Raw genomic sequence first — 27,791 nt, 5'->3', positions numbered from 1 at the left:
CAACATATTGTCCCGCAGTACAATGCAATCCAATATTTGGTCACACAAACTAAGTATTGTTGAACTTCATGTTTATGTTCAGGTCCTCACTGCTCTGTTCAGGAAACAGTATGGTTTGGGTTTGATCAGAAATAAAGTTTAAATAATAATATTTGTATGTATTCTTTAATACTATATATATACATATATATATATATAAATCGTTTTATTTTTTATTTCTAATATTCTAAGTGTTTTGTGCTTGAGGTAGTGGTAACATGCCAAGACAAAGATGTATGCAAAGGTAAATATAATGCTAGTACACTATTAATATAAACAATATAATAGCAGCAACAAAGCTTTGCAAATGCTCTATTTATATTTTTATCTCTGAAACGTACAGACACACCTAACCTGAAAAAGTGCCACTGCAGGTTTCAGGGGGCCAGGTTGGTGTGTACATGTGTGTGTGTGTGAGAAAGCAAGTGTGTTAAAGCACTTATCACTCCAGATTCTCTGTTGAGGTTGTTGTTTTTTACTATCTGCTTTTCTGAGATGTGTAAAGTGGGATTATATATAACCAAAACCTTTACAAAGACATCCGTCATTCGAACACAAATTGAAAAGTTACTTTGCAACAAACTGGAGACGTGAATATGTGCATAATGTCATACATGCCATGTTCACATTCCTTAAATGTTTTTAATCATCGGTTGAAGCATTTAAACAAACATCAATGCCTGCCGAGAGGGCCGTGTGAAAGTGTAATTATTCGGATTTTGAAAAGCAAAACCTGTCATCACACAGCCGGGCATCGCCTCTCAATTTAAATGGAAGCTTTTCAATGTAATAAAACGCAACGACTATGTTGAAGGACAGTTAACATACCAACAACACCAAGTCTTTAACTGTTGCTTCATCAGTCAAGCAATCATAATAGATAAAACAGGACCAATAAAGGGCCTCTCTCGTAAAGCATGATCATTCTTTCGAAGAGCGTGAATGTGGGGCTCCTATTGTCGGTTGTCCGTGATGTGTTCAGGCACACGGGGTTCTGCCTGTCAGTGCATTGTCGTCTTTATTCTTCTTGGCATTTTCCTTTAACTACATCATTTTAAATGGCAGTGAGTGGAGAACATCCTCACACATCCTCAGTGGTATTCGAGAAAAAAATCATCACTGGAAAATGCTAAATAAAACTTTTTTTTAGATCCACGGCCATGATGCAACTAGAAGGATCTGCTTCATCCATGAACCCTTTGCAGAAGTAGAGGGCTCAACGAAATGACGCATTTTTAAAAACCTCCATTAAAATGGTGCAAAACAATGCACATATATGTCATATATTCATCAAAGGGCAGGTTACAGTCTCATCATTGCTCCTCAAATTATCAAAAGATGGACAGGGTGACCACATGAAGGCTGCGAGCCCTCGGGCCAGCAGACTGGCGGCTGTGAGCCGGGCCGTAAACACGCGGCAGTCAACGTGTCTGTTGTTCTGAAAGAGACAAAGCGTCACTGATACCTCCTGCACCCGCTTCTATTTCGTTCTGTTTTTGAGACTTTATCATGTGAACTGTATCGCATGGATTAAACCCCAACGCTTCAGGGTTATTCTACACGGCTCCAGTCCCTCTCTGCAGAGACCCCGGACACACACTATTCACACTCGCATGATGGAAAAATAAACCTGTGAGGTTACCCTTGGTGCAGGCGGCCAGGAATCAATCATTCTGAATACACGCCACTTAACTCTCGGCGGCTCTGCCTCTGCCTCGCTCTCAGTCAAAAAGAAAAGTGAAAAAAGGAGAACAGGCGAGTTAAAGTCCCCTCCCCCTCCGCCATCTCCAAGTCCTCCCTGTTTCCAGAGATAGCGACAGGCATTAAACAACATCGGGCAGGAAATCGGAGACGTGGCGACGTCTTCTGCTGCTGAATTATTGAACGCTACAAAGGTAGCGAACCTGAACACACACTTCAATGCACAAACACACGCTAATGTGGAAATTCATGCAGGGACATTGATGATGACTTTGATAAGAGCATGTTATTTTTATCAACTCTCTCTCCCTCTCTCTCTCTCTCTGCATTAATATAACAGAACCATGAATCAAGACACAATGAATTAAGGGGATGAATCGTCTTGAGCACTTTATAATCACATCACAGTTTTTGGTCGGTTTTCAGAGATTTCTGCCCCAACCCCAAAACAATGGATTTTAATGGAATTTGCATGAAACAATTTGCAATATCAGGAGACAGAAAATGTAGTAGTTGATAATAACACAAAATGTTCACATTTCTCAAAACTCAATTTAATACCCAGGTTAAGGACAATCAGTTCTACAGTTATGTAGTTCAACATATTCTACATTCTTGCTAACAAAATAGATGTAAAACAAATACATGTAAAACATAATATTACAACTTTATAAGTTACTTTCTTGCTGATTTCAAGACTGATGAGTTTTTCCCAACGTTATAGTTCCACAGAAAACGGCAACACCTGATCTCATGGGAAGTTCTCTGTGGCAGCGGGTTGTGTTTAGGCTCAGCCGCAGAGTGGGTGGAGCGGGGGGGGGGGGGGTGGTTCAGGGAATGGTGCCAGGAGAGGTCTAATCGCCAACAGCTGGTGATTGTTAATCAGCCCCAGCTGGGGTTAATGTGTACTTGGGGGTGTGGTTCAGGTAATGGTGCCGGGACGAGGTATAATCACCAACAGCTGGTGATGATTGCTAATCAGCCCCAGCTGGGGTTAATCTGTGTGTGTCTGTCTCCAATAAAGGGGCAGTAGCGACTGAGGAGCGAGGGAGAGGAGCAGGAGGCGAGAGTTTGGTCGGTCACCATAACATCTGCTGTGTTTCATATGAATGAAAAGGTTTCGTGAACCAGACAACCAGTGTTGCTGCCTCTGTTTCGTCCGAGACTCACGGGTGACGGAGAAGACCGTTACGTTCTCATGTGTGACGCCATGAGGTTATCGCTAAAAAGGCTGCAGTTCGGTAGAGGCAGCATAATAAATTGTTTAAGTTCATTAATGTTCAGGAGTAATCCACAAACGTGGCTGGAATAGATTATATTGACATATATGTTTTAAGCACTCTTTTAAGACAAATTTGATTCATTGAAAAACATCCATCATGCTCTCATGCTACATGTATCATCATAGCAGTCGATAGTATTGACACTTGCCAAATAGAAATACTCAGTTTCCCCCTATTCGCGCTGGACTTTTCACGTGTTGACCATCACTCATTATCGATGGATGGGAAACACAGATGGTGGAGCCCTCGGCACGAGATCGAAGGCTGTGCTCTTGTTGGCCGTGGAGTGATTTATACCCAGTGAGTATTATACACAGTGTGTGAATTATGTGTGTTTCCTCTCGACAGACCATCTCCTCAGTGAGGAATGAAAGGCCCGGGATGTCATCAGTTCCCACATTGATTTTCCTGCCCCGATGCTTAATTGAAGTTTTTGGGGTATACATAATTGAAGTTGGTTCTACCAATCTCTTTTTCTTTTTTTTTTACATTAAAAAGAGAAAAGTCATACCTCTTTGTCCACTCCACTCTTTTCTCATTTATTTTCAAGAGACAAGTGTTAATGGGGAAGCCTGTGGCTGTGTAGTTTTGATCGAGTGGTCGTGTGTGTGTGTTTGTCTGTTCAGTGAGCATATAGTACTGTATGTAGCTTCTGAACAACCTGATCTCTTGTTAAGGCGTATAAATAGCACCCCAATTTTAAAGACATTTCAAGTGTAATTTTAAAAGCTTTTGACAGATGCATGAATAACGTGACTAACGTTGTGAATTTAAACAAAACTAGTTGGTTATGGACAACAACGGTACTTGGTTAGGTTTAGGAAAATATCATGGTTTGGGTTGAAATAACTAAGTTCAGGGTTACGTTAATTAAATTATGTACTTGAAACTGAAACATATGCACAATTAGAATTTAAACACATGCATTTTAATTCAAGGCCCTTCTTACTACTATAATGGTAAAACTTGTTGTTACTAAGGTCAGCACCTAACAATATTTTCGGCAGGTTTGTGATATTTTTAAGTTAGTCAACTTGGACTCAAATATTGAGCAACAATAAATACATGAACACAAAGCTCTTATCTTGAACCCTCCAAAATACATCCTGAAAAGCAAAATATTTAGTATAGGTTGCCAAACTTAACAAATTAAACGGATATATCGTAATGTATATGTATTAATAATTCACATGCAGGTTCAAGCAATACACATTTCCCAAAAATGCCCACATTTTTCCTCTCCATGAACCAAATGAGTTCAGTTAATTTGAAACCCCGTTCAATTCAGTTCAGTTTAACAACAACAAGAAGGAAACAACACCTGACTGACACAAATGCATGTTTACAAGTTAATATATTTATATATCTTGATTAAGTTCAGCTACTTTAAATGAGTACTTTACTGTAACAGTATGCGTCTCTCGATTTACCGATCAATTAGCTGACATCTCGATTTAGATTTGGTTTAGTTTGTACTGAGATTATTTACTTTATGATTGTATTTTATCTAATTTGACATGTTTGGTGTCATTTCACATATTTGTACAATGCATTGTAAATGAGTGATATCCTTAAATTAAGTATATTTAATGGATTCTTAGATACATCTAATCTAAATATCCATGTTTTTTCAAAACAAACTATTGGTTTAGTGAAGATATTTTCCACAAATAAAAAATCACTGATTGCCTTTAATCCGTCATATAGTGGCCACACTGTAAAGAAACAATGAAAATGATAAATGAAGTTGATATTGTCCGAGCTGAGACTCTTTTATTGAGAACATGAAAGACCTCCCATGAAAGCCTCAATATTTACAGCTGTAGCTAGAGACCACAGCCCAGTTATAAATTGATGTGTTTAAATATCTCATCGTGCATGAATAATCATAAGTGTTTGCTGGGATAAGAAAAATCCAACATAATTAAATGAGTAGTCACTTCTATAATTAAACAGAAGAAATCGAGCAATGAATCTCTCAGGATTAAAGTAATGCCATGTTTAATACAGATCATCAGTTAGAGGGAGGGCAGAGGCAAGACCTTCCTGCAACATGGGATCTGTCCTCAGTGAAAAGGCTAAAAGGGTTGCATTTCTCATGTTGAAGTTATTCCTCCTCTTCCTCACATCTTGATTCTTTGTGATAATCTACCTCTTCATCTACACAAACTTTGATGCATTTCCTTCTCGCCCGATGAGATCTGGCCTCCTGTCACTCAAACATCTTCCTCATCTTCCACAAAGATCTCGGACCTTTTCCTGAAGATTTTCTTCTCCTTTGAAATTCTCCTTCTCTTTTTAGAACTGTCCTCCTTTTTTTGCTTCTGTCCAGCCCAGTACTGGTAAATTTACCCCTAAGCTTAATATTGACACCAGAATATGACCACACAAATATTACAATAAACCAAAACGGTAATCTATTGTATTAATGACTTCCTCTAGAAGTTAAAGTTAAATACGATGAACGCTGGAATGTACGCTAATGAACTAAATGTCTCAAGACATTTAATGTCACGAAATAGGTAAATAATCAGTTGCACATTTAGTCAACACATTTTAAAGCTACAGTTGGTAACTTTTATAAAAATAACACGACTCATTAAGTCAATAAACTCGTACTACGCCCTAACAGGAGTAAATAAGAACGATACAGTGGGTACGGAAAGTATTTAGACCCCTTTACATTTTTCACTCTGTTTCATTGCAGCCATTTGCTAAAATCAAAACAGTTCATTTTATTTCTCATTAATGTAACTCAGCACCCGATCTTGACAGAAAAAAACAGAAATGTAGAATTTTTTTCAAATGTATTATAAAAGAAAAACTGAAATATCACATGGTCATAAGTATTAAGATTCAACTTCATTCCCAAGAAGACTTGTGGCTGTACTAGATCCAAAGGGTTCTTCTACTCAATACTGAGCAAAGGGTCTGAATACTTCTGAACATGATATTTCAGTTTTTCTTTTTTAATAAATTTGCTGGGATGCTGAGTGTACATTAATGAGAAATAAAATAAAGTTTTTTGATTTGAGCAAATGGCTGCAATGAAACAAAGAGTGGACATTTAAAAGGGGTCTGAATACTTTCCGTACATACTGTATGTTGGGGAGAGAATCAATTCAGTTTATTTGTATAGCCCAATTTCACAAATTACAAATTTGTTTCGGAGTGCTTTACAATCTGTACACATAGACATCCCTGTCCCAAAACCTCGCATCGGATCAGGAAAAACTCCAAAATAACCCTTCAGGGGGAAAAAAAGGGAAGAAACCTTCAGGAGAGCAACAGAGGCGGATCCCTCTCCAGGATGGACAGATGCAATAGATGTAATGGGTACAGAAGGACAGATTTAGAGTTTAAATACATTCAATGAATATGACAGAGTGTATGAATAGTTCATAGTAGGCATATTCCACGATGGAGACCTCCACGATCCATCAGGCAGATGGCGGTAGAGAGGAGGAGTGGAAGAAGTCTCAACAGTGGGCGGAGTCTTAACAGGACAGTGGCGTGGTCGGTAGCAGGAATTCCACGACCCAGACCTCGATGATCCATCAGCAGATAGGATCTATGCCGTCTCATAGGGTCCGATGACCCCATGAGACGTGAAGTCAAAAGGACTCCGGGGAGAAAGCACTGTTAGTAACGTGTGATTGAGAGATGAAAATTCATCCCTAAGGAGAGAAAAGAGGAGATAGGTGCTCAGTGCATCCTAAACGTCCCCCGGCAGCTATAAGCCTATAGCAGCATATCAAGGGGCTGGACCAGGTGAACCTGATTCAGCCCTAACTATAAGCTCTGTCAAAGAGGAAAGTCTTAAGTCTACTCTTAAACGAGGTGACTGTGTCTGCCTCCCGGACTGAAGGTGGAAGCTGGTTCCATAAAAGAGGAGCTTGATAACTAAAGGCTCTGGCTCCCATTCTACTTTTTAAGACTCTAGGAACTACAAGATATGATGGAGCATCACCAATCAAGGCTTTGTAGGTTAAGAGAAGAATTTTAAAAGTGATTCTTGATTTTACTGGGAGCCAGTGCAGAGCAGCTAGTGCAGGAGTGATGTGATCTCTTTTCTTAGTTTTAGTGAGAACACGAGCTGCAGCATTCTGGATCAACTGGAGGGACCTAAGAGACTTATTAGAGCAGCCTGATAATAAGGAGTTGCAGTAATCCAGTCTCGAAGTAACGAACGCGTGAACCAATTTTTCTGCATCTTTTTGAGACAAGATGTGCCTGATTTTTGAAATATTACGTAGATGAAAGAATGCAGTCCTTGAGATTTGCTTTACGTGGGAGTTAAAGGACAAGTCCCGATCAAAGATAACACCAAGATTCTTTACAGTGGTGTTGGATGCCAGGGCAATGCCGTCTACAGAAACCACATCACCAGATAATTGATCTCTGAGGTGCTCAGGGCCGAGTCAAATTACTTCGGTTTTGTCTGAGTTTAACATCAAGAAGTTGCAGGTCATCCATGTTTTTATGTTTTTATGAATCAGGTTCCTTTGTCTCCTTTTAATGCTCCATCAGGCATTAGCAAGTTTTCACCACGCCCATAAAAAAAAACCCAATCAGAGCCGAGGAGTCCATAAAGCAGCTGTCAATGACTGCTGGTGAAGGTCGTGAACTTCAATCGAACTTTCAACCTAGGCAGCGCTGATCAAACATGAACCTCGATTGGTTACTGTTGACCTGCCCCCCTGGTAGACAACGAATCAGATATTGTTGTCTGAGTGGACGAAGATGCAGCCGTACGTTTGATTGTAACGTGAAATATGTATCGGTCAAACGGTGAATATCACCATCGGCTCTCGGCTGCACAGCGTACGCCGTCCTGGCTTCACCATCGGGGTTCAGTTCCTCGTGGACAGGAGGAGCCGGTGATTGAAGCATCAACTCTGCACCTAATGGACGACCCGCTTAACTTCGACCCCACCTGCACAAATCTATACATGTCTTCAGCCCTCACACGTGCAGGCTTTAGAAACAGCTGTTGCACACGCTACAAATGCGTCTTTGATAATTACCCTCCCGTCAAGGCAGCGCCCTGAAGCAAGTGCAGATCAATTGTGTTGGCGTGATTAAATGAGGACTGAATCTTCATCGTTTTTTTCCTACGGCGTAAATAATGTGCTCGGGACCAGATTAATTGCTCAGTGTTAATTTGCCGCCCGCCCCCTGAACGCCACGTGTCTCCATTGATTAACATTAGCCTGTGTCCTGCTCTTTGTTCATTTAACAGGGTAATTGATGAGGCCGGTTGTCTTGTCCTCTGTCCTCGCTTTTCTCTCATCCTTCCTTTATTTTCTTGCTCTTTCCTCCTCTCCTAAACACTTCTGCTTGCCACTGGCCAAGCTCCTAAATCACGCTGTTTGCAAGCTGTCTCCGAAGGCGAGAGTGTGTGTGTGCTTTTGTTTGTGTGTACCGTCTCCGCACACACAGCTCGCAGAACCCATTTTACACTCTAACATTACTGCCTGCCAGTGTTTGGTTTGGTTTATTAATCCTGACTCTTACACTATATAGGACAATATAACACATATGAAAGTAATAAGGAGCTGGTGTTTCTCCAGCAGCAGCAGGACTGTTTTTTATTGATCCAGATACGTCCTTTAATAGACAGTCAGATGCGTGAAGAGGAAATGTCAGTTTCTGCCATTCTTTTGTCTTACTTGGCATTTTGAAATGTGACTACCGGTGGTATATAGCGGCATCGCTGACACTATTTTAAAACTAATAACTCAAGGATAGCTAGAACCAGGGGTTGAGGGGTTCTGAAATTCCATATATGCACACCAGCGTCAGTAATCTTCTTTTTTTTTTTTAATTCTCTTCACACACGACTGCAATCTACAAATCAAATGCCGTGACAAGAGAGAGAATGAACTAAGGAATCAGATCTCATGCGTGTTTTTTAATACGACCTCTGTGGGGTGCCAAAGTCAACAATTTGGAAATGGTTCCCATATTGTCTTTAGCTCAGTTTTCCCCAAAGAGAGAAGAGCATTCATTTCACGGAATCGACAAACAATAACTATTGCCCTGAAATGAAATATTGTAGTTTTACATCAAATCTATTTTCCCTTTGTAACATGTGTAGTTAGTTTAGTTTTGTATGGATATTGTCTGATAGTTTTTAAAATAGTCTCCAAGTTCCTTCATCAGAAGGTTTATTACTTTAGTGTCATTTAAATCCATTGTAATGTAATCACTCTAGTGGGAAGGTAAAGTTAAAGGCTGCAGTTGTTTTCAATACTAAATCACATGTTGCTGCCTCGAGGACTTTTGCAGTCTTTGTATTGCAAAAGGAAATCATGAGGCTTTGTTTCATAGGCAAGGTTTTGAGTATTGAAGGCCAGACATGAAGTTGTGTGCATGTGTTGTTGTTTGCGTTTTCTTTTTTTATTGTATGGCCTGTTTCTTTCAGTTGTTTTGTATTTCATGCGAGTGAAACCTATATTTGAATGACATAACAGCTCTCGCAGTGCAGACAGGGCAGACACTCAGTCCATTACCGTGAGCTTAGCACTCCTATTTATCAGCAGGCTCGACCGCATAGAAAACCCTGAGACTTTCCCTGGACGTCAGACAGCTCGGCAGCAGTGTGATTAATGGAGTCGGCCATCAGGCGAATACATCAACGCAGGCGCGGCTGGAGGAATTTATTTTGGTCGGGCCATCCAATCAATTTCAGCAAAGATCCCAGTATGATTCAAAACAAAAAATGTATCAAACACGCATTTAGACTCTGTAGTTAAATAATTAACATTTATTCCAAAACTGACATAAGGAGATATTATTCATATAATTTAGGATATAACATACATAAATCATATAATAATATTCAATATAACATGATACATAAATACCATATCATATAAATATACCTTGCAAATATCTTAAATATATTATAATAAAATATAAATATTGTATAATATAAATCACATACACATATAAAATCTAATATATGTTTATATATTAAGATTATTACATAAATTGTAAAGTGTCTTTGAGTACCTTGATAAGCGCGATAGAAATAAAATGCATTATTATGAAGATGCCCCTATAAACCTTGTTGGGCTTACAGTGAGCCTGTTTTTATCCTCTTTGTGTTTCTTCACTTCCTCCTGTGTCCGTCGTCCAGCTGTCGTCACGTTCACTTTGCCCAATATGGCTGATGAGGAGTTATCATGTGTGTCCCGGTGTTCTCATGTTTTGTTAATTTTTCCGACAAGTCTTTCATGTCCCTCACATAACTGTCCGTGCTGGATCCGTCCCCGAGTTTTATAAAGCAAAGTACAGCATTAGCCCGACAGCATCCAGCTAACTGAACCTCGCTTTTGTCATGTCGTTAAAAAAAAAGGCTCCTGACGAGACCACGCACCTTTTTGGCCAAACGACTTTGGCCCATGCAAGCTGAACATATTTTAGGAAGCTGATTGGCTAAATTGTATATCACTCATTCATCTTTTTTAAATCAGTAATAGGCTAAACTTCTTCTTAGACATGTCTCTTCTGGGCCAAAACGATTTGGCCCAGAAGAGACATGCAGACCGGCGGAGAGGACTGCAGGAGTGCAGGGAAAGCATATATTTTGCGCAGATATCCTATTTTACAAAAATTACTGGGTACATTCAACATTTCCAAAAAACAAATATTGAATATTTGTATAATTTCTAAATATTATTATTAGAATTTGTGTATACTTTTCTCTTTGTTGGGCGCTCAAGGTGGGGCCAGGCCCCGTGGCCCTCTTTCGGCCAGCCGCCACTGATCAAACGGATATGGAACATGTCTGAGCTCTGAGAGCCTCGGTTTTTACTGTGTTTTCGTGCGCATCATGTTGACTAAGGGAAAGGATAAGATCCTAGTTACAGTTGATAACATGGCAAACACTAATTTATTACAGGCTAACCTCAACCCTTACTCTCCACCTCCCTGAATAAAGGGCACACTCATGCACTGGCATGACATGCTGGCAATGGGTGTGAATCACTTTCCTGTGGTTTGATCCGATTTGACACAGATTCTAAGGATACTGAACAGGATACCCAAATATAGGAATGTACAACACATAACTTTTCAAAAGCAGCGTTATTATTTTATTAATTCTCTGGTAAATCTGGCATGGCTACTAACCCGACAATCTCTGCTTCACTCAACGTGGTCTGGAAAGGCTCCGTTATTGGAATCAGCGCAGAACAGATGAATAAAAGTTCTCTCCTTGGCTCAGATATCAAGTCTGAAGGTGCGTTCACACCAAAAGCGAAGCGATTTTTCGCGTCGCCCAAAACACGTGAGTTTACTCGCTCGATCATTCACAGTGTTCTCACCATGAGCGTCGAGACGCTGCGCGAGGGGCGGGGCTTATCTCCGTGTCTCGTCTCCGTAAAGACCGTTATAATTTCCTTCATCCACCAGAATAACTAACCACTAGTTCTGCTTTATATTTGTTGTGGACGTCCCACACAATAACGCCCTCGTGTTTGGGTTCATGACGTCACCCGTAGGCTCACACAGCTCGGTCACTTTCACCGATGAAGTTACCGTTACGTCTGAAAGACTTCCGCTTCCAGCGCTACGAGAGTCATTGTTACAGAGAACGTTCAAAGAACAAACAAATGAAATGAAATAGCAGTCCCTAGGTGCACTTTCAATGTAAAAAAATAGGAGTACAAAAAAAATAAGAATAAAAACAAAATATGTACAGAATTATCAGTATAAGATAGTATTGTATACATAATGTAAAAAAGACAAAAGAATTTAAAAGGAATTATTTATTTAAAATGTGTGTTTTTAAAAAGTGTGTGAAAAGTGTGTGTGAACATGTGTGTAGTCCACATTTTCCTGGGCATATTTTATATTTTTTTTTATTTTTTTTTTTCATTGCATTTGTTTTGTATTGCACATTTATTATTGCACATTATTTTGACAGATGCAGAGAGGTTCAGGGCCAGTTGAGCACAATTAATGCTCTCGGAAAAAATCCTTCAGTCATTATATTTGTTTTGTGTCATCAGCTTGTTTGTTCGTCTGCTCATGCGCATGAGTTGAAAGTGGCAGTGTCCTGGGGTGGGAGGATCTGGGTGGATGCTATGGGCTTTCTTCGGGCAGCGGGTCAGTCAGCGGGTGTTGTAGAGTTCAGTCAGGGGCATCCGATTATTTTCTGAGCGGTGTTCACGACCTGACCCCCCTTGCTCTCTTGTGCCGTGCAGCAGACCACACCACACAGATGCAGTGTCAGGATCTCCTCAAAGAGCACCGAGATAGATGACACTAGCAGCTCTGTGTGGTGATTTTTTTCCTGGAGACTCTCAGTAGAGTCAGGTGTGTGTGCTCTTGATGGTGGCCGAGGTGTTGGTGCTCCAGGTAAGGTAACGAGAGAGAACTCAAGAGCCGATTGGCCCGAGTTGCGAGATTACCGCCCCAAAGTTGAAATATAAAATGGTGCCGCTGAAAACGCGACGCTGTAAACGCGTCGCCCACATCGCGTCGCCCAAAACGTCCCAAACGCGGCGCCCGGGGAAATATCGCGTCTATCGCAGCCACACGCGCTTTTGGTGTGAACGCACCTTTAGCTCCTCTCACTGGATAACTTGTGATGCGTCTTTGTTTCTGATTTCCAAATGATGAGATATTGCCAGTCAAAATGTGGACAGACATCTTTATCTCTCATTTGAATAGTTGTTCCCAGTGTCTTGATCTCCCTTGGCACATATCTGAATGTGTTGTTCGTTGCACTAGTTGTTACATCACTTGACTGATGCAATCAAAAAACTGGCGTTACCATTGCCCCAAGTATCAACAAACAGGATTTCTGAAGGGATTCACATTTGAACAAAACAATCAAAAAAGCTACATTTTCTTATATAGTGCATTAACTCAATAATACATCAAATACGGGTGCAGGTTCTTCTAACACGTATACGTGATCTCACAAACCACCTTTGAAGCAATATGTCACCTAAGGAGCAGCAAAGCATGAGGAGTGCATTTCCTATTCACATTAGGATGTTTGAATAAACTATAACAAAATAAACCCACATCTCCCACCAGGTCAGACTGTAAAAACGGATGTGTCGAGGCCTTTTTTAGGCTTTTTAAGATGTTTTCTTCCCGTGCGATTAATTTGCACATCAATATATGTTTCGGGACTTGTTATTTTTTTTCATTTCACGGAGAACATTAATAATATTGTAACGTTTTTGGAAGGATGTTCATTTTTCTCACCTTTTTCACCGTGAATAAAATCAACAGCCAATCACATTGTGTGGAATGGAGATACACACAATGTGGACTGTAATGAACAACAACACAAAGTCTCTCTAGCCCGAAGACAACGGCAACATATATTGAACCTTTCAACCTTGATAATGGCAACGCACACAAGATCCACTCCTTCCATTCATACCTTTCACAATAAAAGCCCTACATAAAAACTGCGTAACTGTTTACCAGAAGGAACTCAAAGTAATTCAGAGCATGTTGCTAAAAGGATAAACATAGCTCACAGTAGCTGTTCTTACACAACAGTTTACCTTAGACAGACCACCAGATGCTGCTCTGGGTCAAGAGGCTCTTGACAGTTGATCCTCTCCCTGCAAGAATCTATTCAAACCTTTGATTGAAAAAGTGTTACAGCGTTAAAGTGCCTTACAATGAAAAATGGAGGATAGCTTGCATCAATCAGAGAGTACACATTATGAAGAGCAGTCAACAAGAGGAGAAAGGAGGCTTACAGTGAGAAGAGGAGGTGGATATTAGAGAAGGGGTTGCATGGTGGAGAAAAAGAGGCTGGTGAAGGCAAAGGTGGACTGAGAAGTCATGTACAGCACATTAGTCACACTTCCAGTGAGCCATAGCGACACACACTTAGTGCTGTGACATACACGATGTTAGGGCAACATACAGTCACCTCAGGGCGAGACCGCCACTGCACCAAAAAAAATGACTGTGGGGAACTTGGCTCCTGATCTGAAAGCAATGGTTTTAAAAAGCCACTGCGAGAAACTCATCGTCTCAACCCGTGAGCTGTGTGAACATAATTTAATGCATGGACATCAGCCCAGTAGGAAGTGTTTCCCATTCGTGTATGTGCTATTGTGGTGGAAAATTAAGTAAAATGTGAATCTGAGCTCTTGAGGGGTGTGTGTGTGATTCAATAATGAGACGCACACAATTACTAAATATATGACATGCTTTGTATCTTTTAAACTTGTGATATTCCTCTCAGCGGTGGGCTGTCAAGTTGGTTTGAATGAGAACTGTCAAGTCATCAGTTTAAATGCATTCAAACACAGCCTCGTCAAAAACGTCACTGTAGAACTGACAAAGCCTTTCACGACAGTCTCCCGTGCCCATCGGGAATGTTGAATACAGAACAGATAATTACAGATCCAATATAATGTCTTCTTCTTCTGTTTTGAATAAAAAGCGACAGCCCTGGATTCAAGACGTGTTTCAAGCATTTGACTGATCTTCAATGCTTTTTGTCTTGATGAATTCCGACGGCATTTAAACGTTTGGATTTATTGTGCACTCATGGCCTTGTGAGCGGTTTTATAAATACCAAAAAGAAGGCCAAACTGGGCTCACTCGGGCAGTTGGGGGGTTTGCTCCTCCTAAAAAGTGCCATAAATGATCTGTTGGCAGTAATGCATGATCAGCATTTTACATTTTGCAATGAAAGCAATGGATGATCCACACGATGATCTGGAATTACGGAAGAGGCGAACATGATCGCAGAGCACTTATTTAACTTTGATAATAGACATCGTGGAGACCCCCCCCCCCCCCAATGACCACCCCATGGACGGGTGGAGATTTCAAAACCAGTTCCAACAGACACTGAGAGTATTGCTAAATGAGAAAAATAAGCATACAAGCAATAAAGATCAAACGTTTAGATAGAAACAGCTAACGTTACTACATTTGTATACATCACCTCTTGCTGTGGCGGCGGTAGGGGGGTAGGGTATTTTGTGAGAAATACAATTTTGCGGAACATGTCGGTATACATTTTAAATATGAGGCATAACGTGGCTGCAGCCGGAGCTCTGTTGCAGCCACTAAACAGCCAGGTGGCTTAGCGGTGTCTTTAGGTTCAGGCTAACAACCGTACGAGTCACCAGCTGACACTCCGCATACTAAAGCACTCATGGACAGTGTTGAGTGAAACAGAACATTTACATCGACTTGCCTTGGGCAGTGTAATGCTATGAGAACCCGTTGGTGTGCTTTTTGAGTTGTGTATAAATATATATTTGTCACAGTGTATGTGCTACAGGCTTTGTTGGCTGACTCTCTGGGCTTTGATATGCCTGCCATCCACCGGGGAGGAACTTTAATATTTAAATAGTAGTACCAACACACGCACACACACACTCACACACACACACACTTGTGTGATCATGTGCACATGGAGGCAGTGGGTGGCCCGTTCATGCGCTGCCTCTCAGCAGTGACGGCGTCCCACAGGGCGATGCAGGGAGAGAATCACATTCTCTGGAAACACAATGACAAACAGAAATCACTGTCTCTGCCTCAAATGTATAAACAATTCAGACAATTTTGTCTCACAAAAAAATACAACAACTTCAAATGTTCACGGCAGCTGGAATAATGCTGTTCTCATACACTGTTTGAAGCTTTAACTATAGAAACACACTTATTTGTAAATATGTCCCACAAGATGTGTGTGGTGTTACTGAGCAGGTAGAATATATTAGCAAGTTGGCCAATATTCACAGATATATAGATTTCTACAATTATATATATATACAATTATATTTATATATATTTATGAAACTATATATAAATATATATATTTATAACATTATATATATACATATGTATGAATATATATATATATTTATATATATATAATTTCATATAGATATATATATAAATATATAATTTTATAAATATATAGATACTAGGGCTGTCAATCGATTAAAAAAAATTAAAGAATTAATCAAACATTTTGAAATTCATTAATCGCGATTAAAAGTTTTTTTTTCTTCTAAAGACTAAATCTTCTAAATGAACGAGTAATCCCTTCAGACAGCGTGTATTTTAGACACTTGTTTAATTGTATTCTTTTTTAAAGACAAAACTTCACACAGAGCTGTGTTTTCAAAGAGGCTCCTACATATAAAGTGCCAGCGAGCTATTTAATATCGTGGATGATAAATTGTTTCTTCAGTGAAACATCAGATTAGTAAGAAAAGGTGTATTAGAGACACATTGGTCCTGTCATATTTAACATTGAACAACAGCAGAACCAGTGGCCTTGGTAAACTGACAAATATGTCACGTTAACCCTCTGGAGTCTGGGCTCATTTTCTCGATTTTACAAAAACATGTAAATTCACCTTTTAAAGTATTTTACATGTGACACATCCCAGTGTTTCCCCCACCATCGGGGCGGAGCAACAAAAAAAAGTCACCTGCACCTTCCGCCCCGCGTCACCGACACGTCGCCCTCTGCTTCTCTGTGAATATCGAGGAGCAGAAGGAAGGAGGCGCACTGCCGCGGCTTGACACTCAGGAGTGCAAAAACGTTAATTGCGTTAAAATATTTGTGTGCGTTAATCGCGGCCAAATTAATCGCATAGATTAACGCGTTAACGCTGACAGCCCTAATAGATACACATATATTTGGAGGAGAAACTTATTCTGTAAAATTTCACCAAAGATAAATGATGTGCTACTACGTTATCTGTAGTCATGTCCAGAATGTCAAATACCATGACACAAGTGGGCGCTACAAACACGAGCATTCTTTGATCGGTCCAGAAGCCAACAGGTTTAATAGCATAATAGACGCCGCCCATTTTGTAGTTTAACCAAATTCGTCAATAATCCACATAACATGCAAAGATATTTGTGATGGCATTGTCTCTCAAAGGGTCTAAAAAAAGAGCCACACAGTCTGCATAGAGAGGAGAGATAGATGGGTCCAAAAACCAGACTCTAATCCAGGAGACGGCTGTCCGTGTCTTTTGCGAAACAAGAGGTCAACGTTGATTTATTTGTCCGGTAACGACATTTCCAAAGTTATTTTAACCCACACCACAATCTTTTACAAGCAAAAGTTGCCGGCTATTTGTAAAACGCACCAAAAACCAGGATTAACTGTTTTATGAAGATACGCAGCTGGATTTCTCAATCTGTCTCATCATGTGATGCGGTAAAATACTTTTTGAGTGGATTGTCAGTCCTTTTCGATCCCTTGTTTCCTGACACTGAGTTGTGACACATGTATTGTGTTTTCTCTCAGCGAATGAGGTTTACTGGTTCTTAGAGAATTAAGAAAATCACGACATCAGCACAGTCACCGAATTTCCTTGTTCTTTTTCCTACATTCATCTGAACTGCATATAACGCCGAGAAACCGCAAAGACGTCATCTTTTAATATATCATCAATCATGCAAAACAACCAGCATGATCAATGTTTCAAGGGGTGTTTAATTTATTTCCCAGATTGTAGATACGGCGTCAATCGCTGCATCGGCTTGAAGTCCCAACTCTGAATATCCTGATTGTGATTCAGCCCTGATGAGAACGTTTAGGCCTTGGGTCCTCACTGCTTCTGTTGCAGGGGAAAGACTTTTGTTTTTAAGGTCAATGTAAGAATGAAGTTTAGGTTACGATTGCGTCAATGAGGGTCCTCACGACGACAGAAGTACGAGAATATGTGTGCGAGGGTTGTCCATTCGGCTCACAGCCAGCAGTTCACTCCACTGGTCTGAAGTGAGATGAGGAGACAAGCTGGTGGAAACATTCAGCTGCCGATTTCCCAGTAACACGCTGAGGAATGCTCACGTACTTCTCACACACACAATGCTCTTCTGCCTAATTAGGGTTATAATGTGAACAAAGCCAGCAGACCTCAGGGTAAACCAGTTCAGACAGGAAACCTCTCTGCACAGTCCTTCATGTGTCTCTCTCTCTCTTACACTTAGACACACACACACACACACACGCACGTCAACACAGACAGTGACATCGGACTCGACGTCGGTGCCACCTCTAAATATGCCGCGGCCCGTTCACACGCAGATTTTTCGCGACCAATTTGAGCAACATCATCACGCGCCGAAGTGTTATTCTCACCTAAAAAACTGATGTAGAAAAACTGCTCATCTGAAAGTGGCAGCCACACGTTCAGGTGTCCTGTCTCTAGCTCTCTCTGTGATCTCTCATACGTCAACATGGCCGATCCCAAGGCACAGCTGTCGCGGGGAACATCAGCGTTTTTTGGGTTTTATTTTGAGAGAAAATGGCGTTATCGTAAAACAAGGATTTTGCTGTGGTTCCATGAGACTCTATCAAATCACTATTGCAGGAGCTTTGGGTTGGGTATAAATATGTAAAGGAGAGCTCCTAAATTGTGAGTTTTGCTGCAGCCTGGTCTCCGAAAGATCACGTTACCATGCCACAAAACTGCATTGTCAATTACTTTTCAAATGTTCTGCTGGATTACGTTTGTTTTTGATGTATAAAAGACGCGTATCTAATTATCTGGGCTGGGGTGTGCATGTTCGCCCAACAAGGTGCATTCATGTTGATGCACTCTTGATGATGAAGAGATTGAAATATAGCTCAGTGACTTTAGTACGGTGACTTTATAATGTTTTTTAAAATCTTGTAACTGCATATGCGTCAATAGATGCCAGGAAAGGATTTCCAATGCAATATCACTTTGTTCTATTGATGTATTGTAAGTCATTCGCACTCTGAAGGATGGAAACCCCCATGCATTTCTCATAAAACAATGGGATGGACTTGGTTTACTGTTTGGCTCACACACATCAGCTAGAAAAAAATCAAAAATACACACACATACGCACACAGGCAGACACACACACAGGCGCGTTCCTGTCCTTCTGCCAGTAATGAAGCAGATAATAAGCTGCTTCACGCTCTGCTGTAGCAAAACCAAAATCAAAACACTGTTGATTTAAGAATCAAAATGCGTATACTCATGGGTTTTTCATCTTCCATGCTTTGTGGAAATGATGAGGTGGAGCTTCAGTGTGTGTGTGTGTGTGTTGTGGCTGTGTATTAAAACCCTGATTTGCTAGGTGGCGTTGAGAATCAATTCCTCGTGCCTACCTCCTCATTTCAGCTTTACGTATTTCCAAGAAATGATTCTTGGAAATCATTTTTCCAAGAATCACCGAAAGAGTTTAAAAAAAAAAGATTTTCTGAAATTGTGAAAGAAAGAAAAAGACAAACCGTGCAACCATCTTGATTTGGGAAAGGCACCGTAAAAAAACCGGATTAATTAAGTATACATGGGATCTGAGAATGTATCTGTAGTGGTAATTGTGTGATCTCAGGACCAGGTATGCCTTTCCAGAGCCATTCCATAGTTTCTGTGCAGTATGCTCACATGTATCTTTATCTTTAAGTCCACATAAACGCTTTTGTTCCGTATTTATTTTCCGCATCAAATCTATGACACAAAGATGTAGATAATCACAAGTGAAGAAGGATTTTAAGCTTTGGGCTACAATTCAAAGAAGCTGTTGCTCAATAACGAGGCAACACGTCCTGACATTTTGAAGTGGAATAAACGTTTTTTTGTAAAGAGTGTTGTTCCTGACTTTTCTATTGGAAACACAACTACCTTGTTTATTGTGAATGTTTATTTATTGTCATGTATATAAGTTACAATAACGCCCAAATTATTCTCTTGAGGGAGCAGTACACCGTATACATGTTGGCCCTACTGCGTACATGTGCATAGAAATAACTCTGATTAAAAAAACTACATATACATATATATACATTATATATACACATTTATATATATACACATATATATATATATATATATATAATGTATGTGTTCTTCTTTGGAGTGGGTTAAACTCGTGGCCGTGCTCACTTTCTTCCCCCATGTTTGACTGCATGAACAATCATCTCCGATATGGATATCAGACATTTTAAGAACACAAGCGTTCCTCTCTGTGACAACACAGAGCATCCTAAAACACTTCGCTGTTCCTTCTATCTCATTTGATATGAGCAAACATCCACGCTTACTCATCAGTTCTCATTTCAAAGGGAAAGAAACACAATAGAAAACCGACTCTCAGACCAGGCATCACAAAACATGTCTTGTGTTGGATCCGAGTAGCGGTTGACGTTGGCTTTGCAGCTATTATTGCCACAAAGGTTCTTGCATGTTGATTTCTTTGAGACGCATCCTTCTGAACAAAGTTGTATTGTTTCTCTAAATGTCATGAATACAATGTCCTCTTTTTGAGTTTTTTTAAAGAAAAAAATGCAGCAAGTTCAGCCAAATTCTCTTTTTTAAATCTTCCATCCTAAATCAAGTCAGTTTGGTTTAATTGTCTACCGGTTTACATCTAGTCCGTCTTCTTTCTGCGTACAATGTCTGGATGTGTTAGAAAAGTCCTCCGACAAGCAGGATGTGACGTGTCCTGTGTTTGGTATGGAATAAATCAAGTCCACCGAACAAACAAAAATCACAATTTGTTTTTGAAATGTCACCTGGTTTACAGTCCTACATGTGCTGCTTTATGAAAAACACCCATCACTTCCTGCTAAATGAGTGTATAATAAGTTTGTCAAGGTCATGTCCATATAGCCTACAATATGTCTTAACTTTTATACCAACTCCATAGCTCAGAATTTAAAAAAGTAAAAGATATACAAGTGGCTGAATATCATCCTTTACAGTTTTTTTCAATCGCTAACAAGCGCTCACCCATACTTCAGATACTTTTTCTAAACTCTTAACACAGACTCACACCTACAAAGCACAATTGGCCAAATGGATAATTTTCTTGTCAAAAGCACATTTTGTTAAATATATACTAACTCCTCATTTCAAAATAGAACACATCTTTTTCTCTAGACACTAACTTTACCAAAACACTGGAAATCTGACTCAAAATTAATTTATTCTGTCAAAGAATAACTCTTGTTTTCACTTCACAAAGTCCTTCCAGTCAGTCAAAGTCCACCAGGTTTCAAAACACTGGCTGTTGCTGACATTACAAAAACTGCATAGACTTTTATGTTTCAGTTCTTCAGGTATTTGCATGCAAAATATGCAATCCACTGTTTTTAAACTACATTTCTTGGTTGGGAACTGTATGTCCACATGTAATGTTCACATTCAAAAGCATTCCAGTAAAAACCAAATCAGTTTTTTTCACTGTTTACTACAGGAGGTACAGTACAAATACTGTTTACAGTATGATGGAACAGAAAAAGTTTTACAGTATTGCTTACAGTGAACAAAATATCCATGAAACACACAAGAGCATTCTGAACAAAAACACAACAAGTCCAGATAAAAAGGGGGGGACTATTGTTCCTTTAAAAAAGTTCAATCCAAACTGTTTTTATTATTTGTATTTTATTGTTTACAAATAAACTATGTTTTGGGGCAACGGCTGCAATAGATGACAACATTCGGTTAGTCAATGTATGCGGTGTCTGTGTGATCAACATCTCAACCGGTCATAATCAAAATGTAAATTCTAATCCAAAACTTGCTAAAACATATTTCCCAAAAACATTCCAAACCCTGACCTACCATCAGGAGATGGGGAATCAATTGTTTCTTTATTATCAGCTGAGATATATTGATTTAGTACTGATATCATTGCAGAACAGGTTTTTAGACTGTATCTAAGGTTTGGAATATTGTGTTTGCCATTGTGGGATGTTGTGTGTTAACATTCGTAAATAATACAATAACAATCCATAATTTTGTTTCGAGGTATAGCTTGTCTGTTAACCCTTGTGTTGCCTTAGGGTCATTTTGACCCGAATCAATATTACACCCTCCCCCCGCCTTAGGATTAATTTGACCCCATTCAATGTTTAATGTCGGTGTTCTTTCGGTAGTCAACAAACAAACATAAAGTGCCTCACACTTAAACTTGGAAAACAATATTAATTCTAATAATTTTCTGGAGGTTTTAATTGCTGGCGTCAAATTGAACTCAAAGGGTAAAATATGTTAGTAAATATAAAGGTAACAGGAGGGTGAAACATTGAATCGGGTCAAAATAACCCAAAGGCGGGGGGAGGGTGTAATATTGATTCGGGTCAAAATGACCCTAAGGCAACACAAGGGTTAAAGAGGGATTGAATTAGAGGAAGGATAGCTTTCAAATCGGGATTAGGCTAAAACTGGGCCTCTCAGAGTCATTATTCAATAGCCACTGAGTGGCATCAGAACCTCTAACACCCATCAAAGAGTGGCAGCTCCATCTGTAATGAAAGGAAGAGAGCATGTGTGTGTGTATAATGAATAATGCATTGTTATGGAGTAGTTATAGCTGAGATATTAATAGCAATACACTTTGAAAAAACCTTCTTTGGAGAACAGAGACAGGCAGTCCACGTCGACATACATCACATCACGCTTCACGCATGTCATGTGACATTCACACGCAAAGGTGTGCCAAGCCAACCTCAAGGACTACAGCCAAACAGTTCACAAGAAAGTCATATGGGATGAAATACGTCCCAGGTTTTACCCAGAGATGACAATAGTCATATCGTGTTTATAAACCTCAATAAACAAGACAAAATTATGGACATAGAATCAAATCAGTAGCTTCAAATATAAAGTGTACAAACTCGACTGGGACACGCATGGTTATTCAAATTCAGAAATATAGGACAGTATTCATGCAATTCTGGCCGCACACTGATTCCCAGCTAACTCAGGTTCAGATGAGGAGAAGAATACCAGTTAGAGTAGTTTGAGTTTTTCTTTTATGGATGTTTTGAAACTTTGGTCACTATTAAAAATAGTTTTGGGGAATCTCTTCTAATGAACATGAATCCAGGCTCAGCTGGCGTGGCCCATGGGAGAAAAACGTTTACTTATACTTACCGAAGGATCAATGTTACCTCTAAGATGATAGCTTGACCCAACAATTAATCACATGTATTACTTGAAAGTCTAATCTCAGTCATTAGTCACTGCTATATTATGCCCTTGACATTTAGGCAGCCTTAGAAGGTTTAATAAATGAGTTGCAAATGAGTTGCTTGTGCTGGAGTAAGCTTTTCTTCTCTAACTTCATTAGGTTGTAATCACTCGTGATGCATCACAATTCATGACGGCAGCAGAGTATTATGAAAATCCAATTAAATAATATTAAGTCCTGCAAGCACCTCAGATGTGTCATACGCAGGTTGTGGAGTCAGTGTAGATAGTTAACACTTGATAGTAGAGAGTAAGGAGGTACATGTCAGTTAAGGAGAGCATTTTTCGGAGAATTTCTGACTAAAACATTTCAAGAGAAAAACATGGAGAATACCTTAAATCATTAGATTAATTGTGGAGTGAAAATATGCTATAATAATTCATGTTGTTTCTCTTTTGTTTAGTATTCAAAGCTAACTCTTAAATTAGAGTCAAATTCCTTGAATGTGTACGCATATATTGCCAATAAAGATCACTCTGATAAAAAAAATAGAAATAATAGATTATAGTTTACAATATATTTTCATATGTTTGCCAAGCTGTGGTCATCTGGTGAAACATGAAGCTCACATAATCTAAAACAAAAAAATGGATGAGCCTGATGTTATGTTTTATTGTACACTTTTAATCAGAACCCTGGTGATCAAAAGTGGAACTTTGAGATTGGATGAAGGTAGACTAGATCATTAGATCATTGAAGGGTTTTTAACTTTTCTGTTTTAACCATTTAATGGAAAAAGGTCCGTTGCTTGAGGAGTAACTCGGTGATTAGGATGAATATATATTTCAAATAAACTGGGCTGCAGCAGAGACGCCGCAAAAGCTCCAACGGAAGCTGTTTTGGCCGCTGTTTGATTTACGCGTGACGCCGTTAAAGTGCAGGACAAAACCATCACAGCAAAGAGAAAAGAAAAGAAACTGGCAACCCATGGATTATCACTTCAACTATGGGAATGCTCTAAAGTGGCATAGGTTTTAATGAAAAGGGCAAGAAAGAACTGAGTTCCAACTATTTCCCTTTTTCTTTTCTTCTCTCTTTCTCACGGTTGCTTCCTCTAAGTGGCACGAAAAGAGGAAAGAGAGCATGAGCAAGTGCAGAGATATTAAGCAAGAGATTAACACTGATACGGTGCGTTGTCATTGCCCCTTTCAGATTAAATACACCACACACTCATACGTGTGAATGCCGCCCTAGGGTAAAAATGTGTCTGTTCTCAACTCAAAAGCTTTTGGTGACGTAAATAAAGAGATTAGCAACCCTATCTCGTTCCCAACTCATCAAATACCTCCGCTTGGTTAGTGCCCCACAGGGTATAAATCAGAAGTATGGGGGCACCCTTTAGTCTCCGTATGAGACCCTTCTGCTCGTATTAGTTAGAGAAATGGAGTTTAACATAAAGAGCCAACATTCTGCTTCAGGTGGGTGGAAGGTGAGGTCGGACAGGTCAAACGAACACAAGCCTTTCACCCAGGAGACTGCTGCTGTTGGAATTTTATTTTAGAAAAATATTCGTGATATGCATATACCAGGGGGAACTAAGACGCCATTCCTGAGTCCGATATTGATCTGCGATGAATTTGTAGAGTGTAATAGTTTAAAGAGTAGGGACTCTGACCAAGTGTCTTTATTTTACTAGTTGGGAGTGAGACTGTTGAGATTATGCTAAAGTAATCTTCTATTTCCGTACTGTTATTTGGATAAAACAACAAATTATCTGATGGAGGCTCAAGAAGATCCACCAAAAATCAATAGTTGCGTAACAAAACTGATCATCAATGCTCCCGTGCCTCTAAACACCAACACACTGCATACCAAAATGGCACTGCACCATATTATAGCTCGTCACAGAATATTACTGAAAAAGAGCATGAAATGATTCTGTACGGTTTCCACCCCAACGTGTAGGAGGAATTCAATGATGCAGAATATATTCATTTTATAGTGAATTATCAAGTATGAAATCAAATGTCATATATATGACTCAATGTTTTCTCCGGTGAGAAATGTGATACGCAGTATAACCATGGACGTTATAAGGTGAACACAAGAGAAACCTGCAACCCCGAGTTGTAATCAAAGATAGGAATTCCAAACAAAATGCACAGAATGGGGAGCAAAACAGGGTTAAGGGAAATTAACAAGACGTGTTCCTTCGCAGGGGAGTCTGGCCACGGTGGTTATTTGATCTGGCCTTGATTATTATTCCCTTTAAAGTCTTGTAGTTCAACGTTATCATCACAAGTCATATTTTTCTTCTTACTTACTGATCATAAACAAGAAAGAGGAAGAAAATGAAAGCAGCTTGACTTGGCAAACAATGACTTGATATTAATCATCATTACAAGGTATACTATCTGTAGAAAGCATCAATCTCTCTGCTTTTCTATATTTCTACATCATTGAAAGATAATATTATAATAATATTTAACACTGATTATCATCAGTATGATGTAATTACTTTTTTTGTAAAAAAAGTTAAGACGGGCACAAAATGAGTTAACGGTGCCTCGTTTATGAACCGTTATGGTCTCTGTATTCGCTGGGACTTCACATACTGGTTGTTTTGTTTAAATATCAGTAACACTAAGGCTACCGAAGAATGCATTCTATTAGGTTTGAAGTCCTTTTTTATTTTGGAGAAGAAGCTTCTTGCTCAACGAAATAGAGGAACAAACTTCAGAATGTTATCTTGAAATCCCCAGATGCAAGTTCCACATTATATTTCTGCGTTTGCTTATGAATAATAAAAAAAGAGTGGGGGGTGTTTCAGTTACCAGTTAACAGTGGCAACTGGCCACAAAAAAAATTATAATATTAATTATATTTCTAAACTATACAAATTGCCAATATTTGTGTTTTGATGAGAAGGAATATACTCATTCGTAAAATAGGATATTTGCGCAAAGTATACCCTATTCCTGCACTTCTTCTCCGCCTGTCTGCATGTCTCAGCTGGGGCCAAATCGTTCTGGCCCAGAAGAGACGGGTCTCAGAAGAAGTTAAGCCTATTACTGATTAACGATATGGCTGTTCTGTATTTGTATTATTACCATAATTACTGAAAAACATTGGTTCAGACGGCTTCCTAACTGTTTGACATATTGTTTTAAACGGTGACTTATTTCTGAGTAAAATACAATTTAGCCAATCCGCGTCCTAAAATAGGCTCAGCTTTGGGCCAAAAGCTGCACGTTCTCGTCAGGAGCTTTTTTTAAATCAATGGGGACAGATCCAGCATGGACAGTTACGGGAGTAAGAGACATGAAGCACTTGTTGGAAAAATTAAGAAAATATGAGAACACCAGGACACACATGATAACTCCTCAAGTAGCCACATTGGGCAAAGTGAACGTCGCTACCGCTGGACGACGGACAAAGGAGGAGGTGAAGAAACACAACGAGGAGGTGAATAAAAACAGGCTCACTTTAACCCTAACAAGGTTCATAGGGGCATCTTAATATATAGCCTTGACTTTTGTTGGATGAAAACCAATAATTTCATCCTTTTTCAAAAGGCTTGGCTTTTGGGTTTAACAACGCTGCGGAGTTATTGGACATTTTTACGATCAAACGAAATTCTACACGGCTCCAAATTCCACATCAGATGATACTCCTAAAAATAGCCTGATCTTGATCTGCAGCGGAGCAGTAATCCGAGTTTTTGGATAATGATAACCGCATTGCTTTCCGATGCCATCCACAGGGTGTTTCGGACAGAAAGGGCTGAGCGGAAGCCACAAGAGGCATTCCACACGGGCCTGAAGCCAGGAACAAAGTGGACATCAGTCTCAAAATGCAACTGTTTGCGGGGAGAGGGGCCGGCAAACTTTGCTGAAGCCTGCGTCTAATCTGTTCACACACAGTGGGATGACGAGAGGATCCACTGAGCGCAAACAGAACTCGTGGAAAGAGCATGGCAGTACCATTGATTCAGACCAGGTTCTTGTTGGTGATTGGCTCACTGACTTTCTGCTGCCTACAGACACCAATGCTGCAGCAATGCAACTGACCGTTTAAGACCAACACGGCCATGGGTACTTAAGTACTTACACAACGTAGGTGCTAGATGGGAACATATCGATCTGAATAAGCATGAAGCGTTGCGTTGCTTTGCGCAGGTTTTTTAACAGCAAATATCTTTTTCACATATCTAAAAAAGCACACAGCTAATATCAATTAATTACAACGACAGACAGAAGTTATCGACAGTGAGTTTATCATAAAGCATTTGTAACAATTAGCTTCTCTTTGTTATGCGACTCTTTATAGATATTTCTCATCTCTGTGTGGTTGTTGTTCAGTGCCTAACTGGTTGGTATGCGTCTCTTGGAGTGAGATCTTGTAGATGGATGCCGGGTGGGCCCTGACACTTAAGGCCCCTGGGCCTGTGCCAAATAGACAAGTTCATTAACCCATCGATGGCACATTGATTTTCTCGGAAAGTGTAAGTCACAATGAATATAAAACTATGTGCTTCATGCCGGTGTGATTAGATTTGACTGAGTTATGACTCTGAGTATGCATTTTGAGTTCCCATTGGGAGCAAATGGTTTGAAAGTAGTCGTGTAGCTTGAAAAAAACATTTGGTTCATGGTTGATATTATGGTTTCTATACTATACAACATTGCTTGCACTTTCCACTCACACGCTCACCTACACATCACAATTTACTGACTCCACACGCCTCTTAAGTTACCTTTGAGTTAAAAAATACAATAATAATTTGCTTGGTGGTGTGCTCTTTGGTCTCTTGATTCAATACATTGAAGACCACCT

At 39.7% G+C, this 27,791-nt stretch overlaps 1 protein-coding gene across 1 annotated transcript in view; it reads right to left on the bottom strand.

Moving 5' to 3' along the window:
* Positions 1-27,791, bottom strand: part of LOC130202948 (exostosin-1) — a 213,912-nt gene that overhangs the window by 56,367 nt on the left and 129,754 nt on the right. The gene's annotated exons all lie outside the window — the stretch shown is intronic.

The sequence above is a fragment of the Pseudoliparis swirei genome, chromosome 12, assembly GCF_029220125.1.
Source record: "Pseudoliparis swirei isolate HS2019 ecotype Mariana Trench chromosome 12, NWPU_hadal_v1, whole genome shotgun sequence".
NCBI classification, from domain to species: Eukaryota; Metazoa; Chordata; class Actinopteri; order Perciformes; family Liparidae; genus Pseudoliparis; species Pseudoliparis swirei.
This window is presented reverse-complemented; position numbering and strand designations above follow the sequence as displayed.